The sequence below is a fragment of the Papio anubis genome, chromosome 6, assembly GCF_008728515.1.
Source record: "Papio anubis isolate 15944 chromosome 6, Panubis1.0, whole genome shotgun sequence".
Classification (NCBI taxonomy): domain Eukaryota; kingdom Metazoa; phylum Chordata; class Mammalia; order Primates; family Cercopithecidae; genus Papio; species Papio anubis.
The window spans coordinates 149,815,816-149,825,925 of record NC_044981.1 but is presented as its reverse complement, the minus strand read 5'-3'; the positions used below and the strand labels follow the sequence as shown (position 1 = coordinate 149,825,925).

Sequence of the window (10,110 nt, the reverse complement as noted above, 5' to 3'; positions counted from 1 at the left end):
TTCTTTATCTTCCCAACATCAGAAAATTTCTTTCTTTCATTTGTCTTGAGTGACCTCCAGACACAGGCCACTGGTTTTTACTAAGGGATAGGACAGAACCCATTAGAAATGCTTATTTGTTTTTCTGGCAAAAATGGCACCCATGATGCTTTGCTGCTTCTCAGAGCGCTAACTAACCGCCACACATATGCCATAGGACTCATCTTGAAAGGGCAGGTTGTCCTTGTTGAAAGAAAGTTGTTCTTTCCCTTTGGAGAACATCTGGGAGTAATATTCCCATGTATCAACTCTGTTAGCTCCTGTCTCACCCACACCAAGACACCTGGCTGCCAGATACACACACTGACTTGTCAGATTCCATCGATTCATTGGCAGCACAGAGAGTCTTTGGATTGGGGTGGCCCAAGGGTGTAATGCTAACCAAAGAAAATATCACATTTTATCCTTTCTCATCGAACAATAATTATCTGAGAAAGCTGATCAGCCAACCCTTGTTATTGTTCTTTGTGTCTGGTAAACACTCACCTGACCCCCTCATCCACTTTGTTGAGCATCTACTGCAAAAGTGAACTCAGATCAAATTTCTGAAGAACTTATCAGACTTTCGTGAGCACCCACATGTGTTTTTCTCAAGGTAAATACAGTCAGCCTTTATGCATCTCTGAGCATGTATATTCTTGCTGTTTTTGATAAGATTCATTATATAACTTAAGAAGGATTGTCTGTATGCTTAGATAGGGTGCTGGAGATTTTTAAAGAGGCTCAGGAATTTCAGCTGTTTCCAAAGAATTCACTATGATTTAAATTCAAACCAGACTGAACTCATCAACACATTTCTTTGATGAATTATTATTTATGTGAACTGACAAAGCAGTGTGATTTTTCTATCAGTCATCAAATCTGCCCCTTCACAGTTGGCAATAAATCTTTATTCTTTTCAGTAAGAATGCTCTTAATATGCTTGCAACCTGCTGTTTGTTGTGATTTTTGAGGTGGATAATGTTAATTCATTTTTTAAAAAAATTTGATTCGAACATTATCTAGCTCTTCATTGGGTTCAAAACTAGAAAAGACACCTTTCTGCAAATTTACTCCTATGATAAATGCTCACCAAGGACTTAATAATGTTGGATTGCTTTATTTTAACAGCTACTCAAGGCTCAAACACACTGTGAAGGAAATTAAAGAAGATAAGAAAATAGGATATCTTTGCCAATGATGGAAACCAGATGTAATAGATCACCTCTCAATGAACATGACTGTACAGGACACCTGTCAAATAATCAGGCAGATGTGTCAAATATTTGCTATCTAGTGATAAGACATTGTTGTTTCCTGATAAAGTAGAAGCTTAGGGATTATATCTTTTTATCTCTTTGTACCTTATTAATCCATCATTAAAGATTTCTTAATGAACAGCTTTGTAGTTTGCTGTATTTTAGAACTAGTGAAAAGTATAAAGATTTCAAGATTGCAAAATTGTCATCTAAACTGGATAAATCTAGAGAAAGGTTTCTCAACCTTGGCACTGTTGACACATTGGGTCATATAATTCTTTGTTGTGTGAGATCATCCTGTTCATTGGAGTATCTTTAGCAGCATTCCTGCTCTCTACCCACTAAATGCAGGTAGTACCTCATCTCCCCTGGTTGTGACAAATAAAAATGTTTCCAGAAATTGCCAAATGTCTCTTAGGACATTTTCTTTCCCCTGGGCAGAAAACTCACTCTAGAACATCTGATCCAGAGTAAGATCTCCATTACACATCAAATGGAGAACAAAAAAAAAAAAAACTGACGCAGGTAGGCATTCCTCCAGAAGCTGACACTGAGACAGGGATGGGAGTGCAAATAGTTTATATGGGAGATGATTTCAGGAAGTGTCAATAAGGGAATGGAGATGATACAGTGACGGGAAGAAAGCCAATAAAAAAATGTGCTCTCAAGCTGGGTACCTCAAGGGTAATTAGGGCTCACTGTTGCTTAGAATACAGTGCTAAACACTTCTCGAAATTATTCAGACTATGGGGAAGGGAACAAGAGTACTTTTATCGTAGGTCTGTCTCCAAGAGTCATTAACTTTTCCACCTTTCTAGCCTTCCCTGCAATGGGCTGCAGAGATTCTGGCAACTACAGAAAGCCTCAGGCACAGAATTTCAGAGCTTACCTTTGAAAATTGTAGGGGTTGCTTGCCTGGAAATGGTGAGAGCCTAAGGGAAAGTCACCTGCATCTATCTTGATTACTCTTAACTCTGATTTCTTCTCCGCACTCTCATCTGTCTCTGACCTCATGCATTTTCCACGGGAAAGGGAGCAAAACTTACCTTTTTTACACTGTTCCTTTCATCTAAGAAAGTCCTTACTTTTTCTTTCCTCTTCCACTCCTCTTTCAAAATTTTATAATCTATCAAGGTCTAGCTCAAATGCCACTTATTTCCTCAAGGTTCCCTATGCTCTTATTCTAAGACGTCACCTCCTGACCCCACCTTTGAACTTCTAACCAACCTCTACTGCTTACCCTCATTCTACCTGGAGTTAAAGTTACTTTTGGGCCCCTTCCCATCCACTAGATGTATGTTCCTGTAGAAAAAAGGAAGTTCCTGTAGAAAAAAGATTGAGTCTTATACAATGCCATACTTCCCAGGTGGTCTAGCATAGTGCTTTGAATATAGTAAGTGCTCAAAGTTATCGATTGGAAGAAAAAATATTTTTATCCTTCGACTCTTTTTTTCTTTAGAAGAAAATTTACTTTTTGTCCAGCTCAATTCCTGGGTCAGTGTGGGGCATAGTGGGAGCACTTCGTGAACTCTGGCTTCCTCAGAAGTGGTGAAGACCACAAACTATCAGTTTGGGGAAACTCCACAATCTCTCTACAGGCATCACGAGAATAAAGATTCCTCGTACTTTTTTAATCAGTGCTAATTATTCGTTATATTATTATGGGTATTCAAAATAATATACAGATGGCCCTGTCCGAAGAATTACAAAGGATTGCCTAGGCCCTTTTGGTTATCCAGGTGTTTTCTATTTTTTTCCACTGCCAGGGTGACTTGTGTTAAATCTGGAAAGACAGATAACTTACCAAATGCAGAGCAACTCCTGAATGCATTGATGACGACAGTAAGGTAATGATTTCTTAACTTCCTTTGCTTACTGATACTTTCCTGAATAGTTTCAGTAAAGGAGCTAGCATACCAGGGAAGCTTTTCTGCAGCAGATAAACACCGAGTATATTCTACATTCTGAATCAGTGTTGGTGTTGTTGGTCAATGATTCAGGAGGAAGAAATAATTCTCCCTTCTGCTATCTAAAAATCTAAAGTTTGGAGGAACGGAGATAGCACTTTTTAAACCCAGTCAAAATTGCACAACTTGTAAGTGGCAGAGTTGGAATGTGAATCCATGCCCATCTGATTTTAGAAATGGACAATGTTGGCCGTGCTGCCCACACATAACCCTCTCCTACCAACATCTTCACCATTCTACCACTCCTTTTTTCCAACAGACAGCCCTTGCTGACCACAGGTAAAAGTATGCATTTTGCCATCAGGGAAAACACAAAGGGCATGGATGGGCCCTAAGCTTCTAAGGACAGTCATCAGCCCTGAAAAATCCTCTAAATTACTATATTGACTACTCCTAACCATGAAAAAAGAAATAAATGTAATATTTTTCATTGATATCATTGTTCCATTAATCCAAGCTGTCAAATTATAAAATGATTTTTCCAGGAGAGTGAGTCCAGCATTATCTTCAGTTACTGGACCAGTGTTCGTGAGTCCTCAGTGGTCTGAATGGATTAAGAAAAGAGCATCAAGATGGAGACCTTCTGCCATCATGTTTTGTCATTCATGTCTAATTGGATTCATTTTATTTTCAAGTGGCTGATTACACCTATAATTATTTCCAAAGTTATTTGCATCCTCAAAATAATGTAGTTAACTTGTAATTTATTTTTTACATCCATAAAACTAGTTCCAAAATTGTCTTTATTGAAATATATAATTAACATGACACAAACTTGTTAATCCACTTCACCCATTATGCATGTTTGTAGCTTGATTGTAGTCTTTAAGAAAAAGAAAACTTTTTTTAACTTTGTAGGAGATGGAATATGTAAATCCCCAAACAACTGCCTTTGTTCTTCACTGCTGGAACATGATTCCCTCCCCAGTTTCCTGTGATAGGAAAACAAAACGGGATCAAACATGTGGTGTTTTGTTTTTGTTAACAGTATTAGGTCATCAGCTCTTCCTTATTTCACAGATTCATACTTGGAAAAGGATGTAATTAATTATCTATTCCTAATGCTTTCTTCAAGAAGCTTCTAGAAATAGAGACTTGAGACTCTTAGAGAAATGGAAGCAGCAAGAGGAAGTTAACATTTATATGCATGGGCCATAAGAAATATATCCTTCTTTATTTCAAATTGGCAACAAAACAAGGGGAATAAGAATGTGTATATATGTAGACCACATACTGTTTTATTTAATTTATACAGAACATAGCATATCATATGCATCTCTGCTCAATATTTTAAACCTCTAATTATTTAGAATTGAAACATTCCAGAAAGTAAATGTCCAAAAGGTTAGTTTTCTCCCAGCTCTCACCAATGATTCATTATCTGGAACAACTGCAAAATCTGTGTAGATCTCAGCCTAAGATCTATTTATACTACACAAACACACACACACACCCCTACATATATATTATATACGTGATGCATGTTAAATGTAATATATATGATTTATACCTAATATTAGTGATAACTCAGTTAAAATATTTAGTTAACCATAATACTGCATTTACTAAGCATTCTAGAGAATAGAATTTGGCTTCTAATAATGTTCTTCAAATTTAAATTATATTTTACTATAAGATTTATGGTATCTCTCACTTGACCGGCAGAAAACTTGAATAAGTGGGTACTTCTGTTTTAACCCAACAGACCATAAAAAACTCCTATATATGAAAGACAGGGATTGGGAAAATGGCTGGTTCGTTTGCTTGTTTGTCTGAATCTTGGATTCTTTACCTCACCTCTGTACAGAGAGGATTTGAGAAGACTGAACAATTAAAACAAAAAAGGTAAAAGGCTAAATAAAATTATAGCCCTAGAAATATATCTAAGAATAGATATTTAAGGGCACATTGGGATAAATATCACAAATATGGGAGCTCTAAATGTCTATGTAGTTTAATGGTCAAATTTTAATTCCTTGTAGCATTCTCATTGTATTTTGTTTTTTTGTTTGTTTTGTTTTGTTTTTTGTCGGCAGCGGAAGCAACAAGAGATGAAATGTTACATCTTTTTTTATAATAAGGAAAATATTGTTGTGTACTTTCCAACACCCCAATCTTGAAAGAATTTTGTTCTCTGAGTTTTAAATTGGTAAAATCCATAGCAGTGTGATCTGTCAGTTGTGACAGAAATTATATATATATATGCCATTGAAGCTGGCAGTTTTATCTAGCACTGTCCTGGAAAGAAAAAGAAAAATTTGTTCTTGAATGAAAAAGCAATGCATGTTTTCTGGCTGGAATAATGTACTGAGTCCTAGGTTCTGTAAGAAATTTCTCTTTAAATTATTCATCCCTCTTGGCTCTGCTTCTTATGTTTCCTCAGCAAATCTAAATACGGCAGGAAAAGCAGACCCCAGATGGAAGACAGATTACGAGTCAGACTCTGAGGAGCTTGATAAGAGTGAGTCAGCCTCCCTGAGTCTGATCAACTTGGGAACTCTGACGACCCTGTGATAATTTTAGTAGAAAGACATATTTCCTGCCCCTGGAGACAACCAACCCCATCCTCACCATCCACAAGTATTCTTATCATTAGAGAAAAAGAAACAAATCACTTCAGGCAAGACTGTCTTTTCTAGTGCAAATTCTGTAAGAAATTTATCAGGTAAGATTTTGCATTGGATATTCTGGCCTAAGTAGTAGCTGACACCTGGAAACACAGGCAGAGGGCAGGTGGTTTTCATAGTATCCTTTGATCAGAACTGAGGGCTGCCATTAGAGCCTGGAGAAAAATACTTCAAAATAAGGCCAAGATAATGTGTTCCAAGTGGTACCATGTTTTCAGTGATCTGGACTAACACATAAATGAAACTTTGAGTGCCTAGGGAATTGCCTTCCAAAAATCCTCCAGATGGTCACTTCCTCAAGAAGAGAACCTAGAGGCAACCCAGGATTGCATTCTCTATGAAGAGTCCAGAGTCTATAAGGAGAATTTAGTCTAGAGGAAGGGCCTGAGATCCTTATCCTGAGTTTGCTGGTTGAGGGAGCGTCCTACACTTTGGGATTTGGGAAAGGGGAAACTTACTCAATTTCAGATCCTTGTTTGGAAATAAAGAATCCTAACCAAGACCCTGGCCTCAAAGGTGAACTGCTCAGCTTCTACAGAGAGTGACTCAACAGACAAACTGATGGAAAAGTAAAAATTTTTCTCAAACAGTTGTATTTATTCTCTTGCAGCAAATAAGCAAGTGGCTGACTCCGCCTCTGAAGATCACCACTGTGATGAGTTTTACCTGGGAGCTTTCCGGAGCAGAAGTTGCCATGAGCATCTGTTTCACTGTGCCTATGGAGACACGGCAAGGAAACGTGTTAAAGGATATTAATTTAGATGAATAAAATGTATTTAGTTGAATAAATATTCTAATTTTATATTGAAATTACTTTTATATGATTGTGTTTGATGCACTGATTTCATCAAGCGATCTCACTAGTTACTATGAACAAGCCACATTTTATTATAATGGCAGTGGACATTATAAATGAATATAAAATTCTTCCAAGTCTCTTACAGCCTTTATTTGATGATGCCCTTTGTTCAGTAGAAATGTGGTTGCTCCTGAGGGATTTAACAACATGATAACTAATGTCTTAGAAAGGTGAAAGTACTTTAAAATTATTTTATTATATAGTTCAGTTATGTTTATTATAACTATGATAAAATGCTGACAAGAATAAAATGTCAAATCACCCATAATCACAACACCCAAAGATAATATTTTGGCATGTAACTTTATCCTCCAGTTTATAAAAAATATATTTTGTAAAATATATCAAGAAAGAAAGAGAGCTTGTTGGTTTCCAGGAGTAATGGAGAGCAACGCAGCCCCCAAAGCTGGCTGTCTGATACTGACTAGCTAAGTGAACTGGCACACATTGTTCAACTTCTCTATGCCTTCACTGTCTCATCTCTAAAACAGATGCACATTGTCTGGTAGAAATGGTGTCTATCCCCAGATCCCATCTCACCAGACCAAGTATTAAGTAACTGATAAAACGAATAAAATGTTAGTATCTCTCTAGTGCCTATTTTCTTCTTATTTATCCTACTTGTATTATTTCTCACTTCCTTTCATTCCTCCTTGTCTCCTGGATTTTTAAAATATAAATCAATTAACTAAATTTACTTTCTTGACAATAATCAGCCATAAAACTTTGTGTAGCCCAAACTCTTTTTGAATTTAATGTAAGTTTTAACTCTCTTTTCAGGAAAAAAAAATTAATAGTGTATGGAATAATACAAGCAGGTATCTGGATAATATTTCAGGCCATTCATAGCCCATACTCAATTCCCTAAAGAAGCTAGAACCCCTATTCTGGCTTGCTTTCTTTCCTCTGTTCTCTATTTGGATTTTCTTGTCTGATATTCCTCTCAATAACGCATTAGAACCTTTCCTCTTCAGGGCCCAAGGGAGAGCTTTCCCCTTGGTCCTCTCAAGTTTCCATGAAAAATCAACTTGCAAAAGGTAGATTAATTGGAGAAAAGGCTTACAAATGTATTTAATGTGCATACACAGGAGCCTTCAGAATAGAAACCCAAAGAAGAAATTGTTCATTTTATGCTTAGGTTAAACGAAGTATGGATGATTGTGTAGAAATATGATTGGACAAGAAGGGTATGATCTCATGTTAACAGATCGAGTGAGGAAAGCCAGCAAGGCCTGTCTGTATTCTTCTTGGCCCCTTTGAGCATGTGTTTCTTCTTTTTAGGTATGAGGCAGGGAGGTCTTATGACCTCCAGTCAAACAAGGTATATCAGATAAATTATGGCCAGTTTTTACACAGAAAGATGTGGAGAGGGAGTCAAAGTAATATTTTTAGGTTTTTATGACTGGTTTTGGGGAAAAGGGGTTCTGGTTTCTATGACCTGCCTTGTAGAAAAGAGATTCTAGTTTCTACGATAGTCCTCCAGGGAGAGTGGGACTAGGAAACAACAGGGCAAGAGGTCAGAGAAAAACTTTTGCTTCTGAGGCTCCTTCTGAAGCCTTCATTTGGGGGTATTGTTTTCTGAGTCCCAACACCCCTCAGTCCACTGGTAGAACAGACTTTCCATTTGCTTCTGCAGCTTACGGTCAGCAGTTATGGGGCTAGTGGACAGGGATAGGGGTGTGGTGTTTGATATGGGAGAGAAAGGGGAATACACATCACTCAGTTGCTTCTTACAACCTGCTGGACCTGCAGATGACCAGTTCTATGTACAGACAGTGCTAAATGTGACAAAAACACTTGTGACTCCCAAACATGTGAGGAAATGCAGAGAAAAAGATACAGTATAAAAGAATGAGAGAACAGTCTCAAAACTAGTAGAAGGTTCTGCATAATATGGGAAAGTCTTTGTGGGCTCTGGCTACCAGATGCTCGCTATTCAAAGATTTCATTACTGTGCAATTCATAGGCATCTAAAATACCAGGAAATATACTAATAGCATTTGCAGTCCATCCCAAACAAGGAAGATTTCAAGAGTGCTCCATGTGAGCTCAGCCTTTTGCTTTGTTCATAAAGCAACCTGATCGCTTGCCTAAGAGAGAAAATAGAATGCTTTTTAACCTTGCCTTGAAATTGTAAAATTTCTGTCATAAAAATAAGAAATAGTATATGAAGCCTTTGGGTCAGAACGCCCACTGGTTTTCAGGAGTTCTCAATAGAGTTATTAGGCTTTGAAGTAACAAGGTGAATGGAGATTATGGTTTCATACTAGTATTTGAATTTCCTGAGATTTGTTTGCTTGAGAAAGACCCTTATCATCATTGAAATGTTTAAAGAATTGAAAGAGCTGTTTTCTTGTTTGCAAATCCAGTTTTTAAAATAGAAACCTCTAAGATGGAATGGAACAGTCACTGAACTTAAAACTGCATTTTATATGTTTTTTTTCTTACCTTATAAAAATACCAATCCCAGGATTCAATTTGTATAATTCTTCTGTTATACTCCAGTAACATCCTTAAATATTAGAAAATGTTTACTTTGTGGCAGAGAGGGAAGAAAAAGATAACAGATCCTCCACCACATGATAAACCATGATATTTTCCTCAGTTGTTAGTCACATTGTACTTTTGGCTATGCCCCAGAAACCACAACCCTCAATTACATTTGCTTTCAGACATGTGGAAGAAACACATGCTAAAGTAATTAACAAAATTATGACATTTACATTTTTCCCCTGTCAGTCCCTGTGATTCTTCAGCATATGATTCTATGTGAACCAAAACAATCATACATCAAGCTGACCACGTTTATCCCTATCTAGTGCTTTGAAAATGTCAAAAAGTAAAACAGAAGAAAACAGTTTTTTCATAGACTTAGCACACTCTACTCCCTGTTTGGCAACGAGAACCACATGTGATAATGGCGGGAAGGTAGCATCACGTCTTATCCCAAAGTCATTGCACTCTGCAGACAGCCAACTGAGTTTGATGACTAGTAGCTCTGAGCCGTCTCATTTGCCCTGCGTTAGCTGTTCCTCCTTCTCTGTTGATAGATTCTAGTGCTCATTAAATGGAACGTGTAGTACAACCTGAAACTAATGACCTTTAAGCAGAAAATGAAAGTAGAACATCAAATTTTCATAGTATCAGGAGATTTGTTGTAGCAATGGTAAGTGTATCTTCTAACTCTATCAGCCAATATGTAATAGAACATCTCAGAGAGCAGTAAGAGTGTTGTGCATTTGCTTATGGCCCTATAACCCAATTTACTTATAGAACTTTGATAATTGTTCACCATTGACTTCATATCTTCATAATCTCACAAGCATTCATTAATCGTCTACTGTGGGCCAACCACGTAGACACTGCATGCGTAAAGATGA

General features: G+C 37.2%; 1 long non-coding RNA gene across 6 annotated transcripts in view; it reads right to left on the bottom strand.

Moving 5' to 3' along the window:
- Window positions 1-3,970: 3,970 nt before the first annotated feature.
- LOC101025963 overlaps window positions 3,971-10,110 on the bottom strand; it is an 85,097-nt gene continuing 78,957 nt past the window's right edge. For all 6 annotated transcript variants that reach the window (XR_002521810.2, XR_002521812.2, XR_002521811.2 and 3 more), the window contains 2 exons: window positions 6,538-6,587; window positions 3,971-4,176 (listed from right to left, as the gene is read on the bottom strand). This is a non-coding gene — a long non-coding RNA (uncharacterized LOC101025963). The remainder of the gene's footprint in view (window positions 4,177-6,537; window positions 6,588-10,110) is intronic.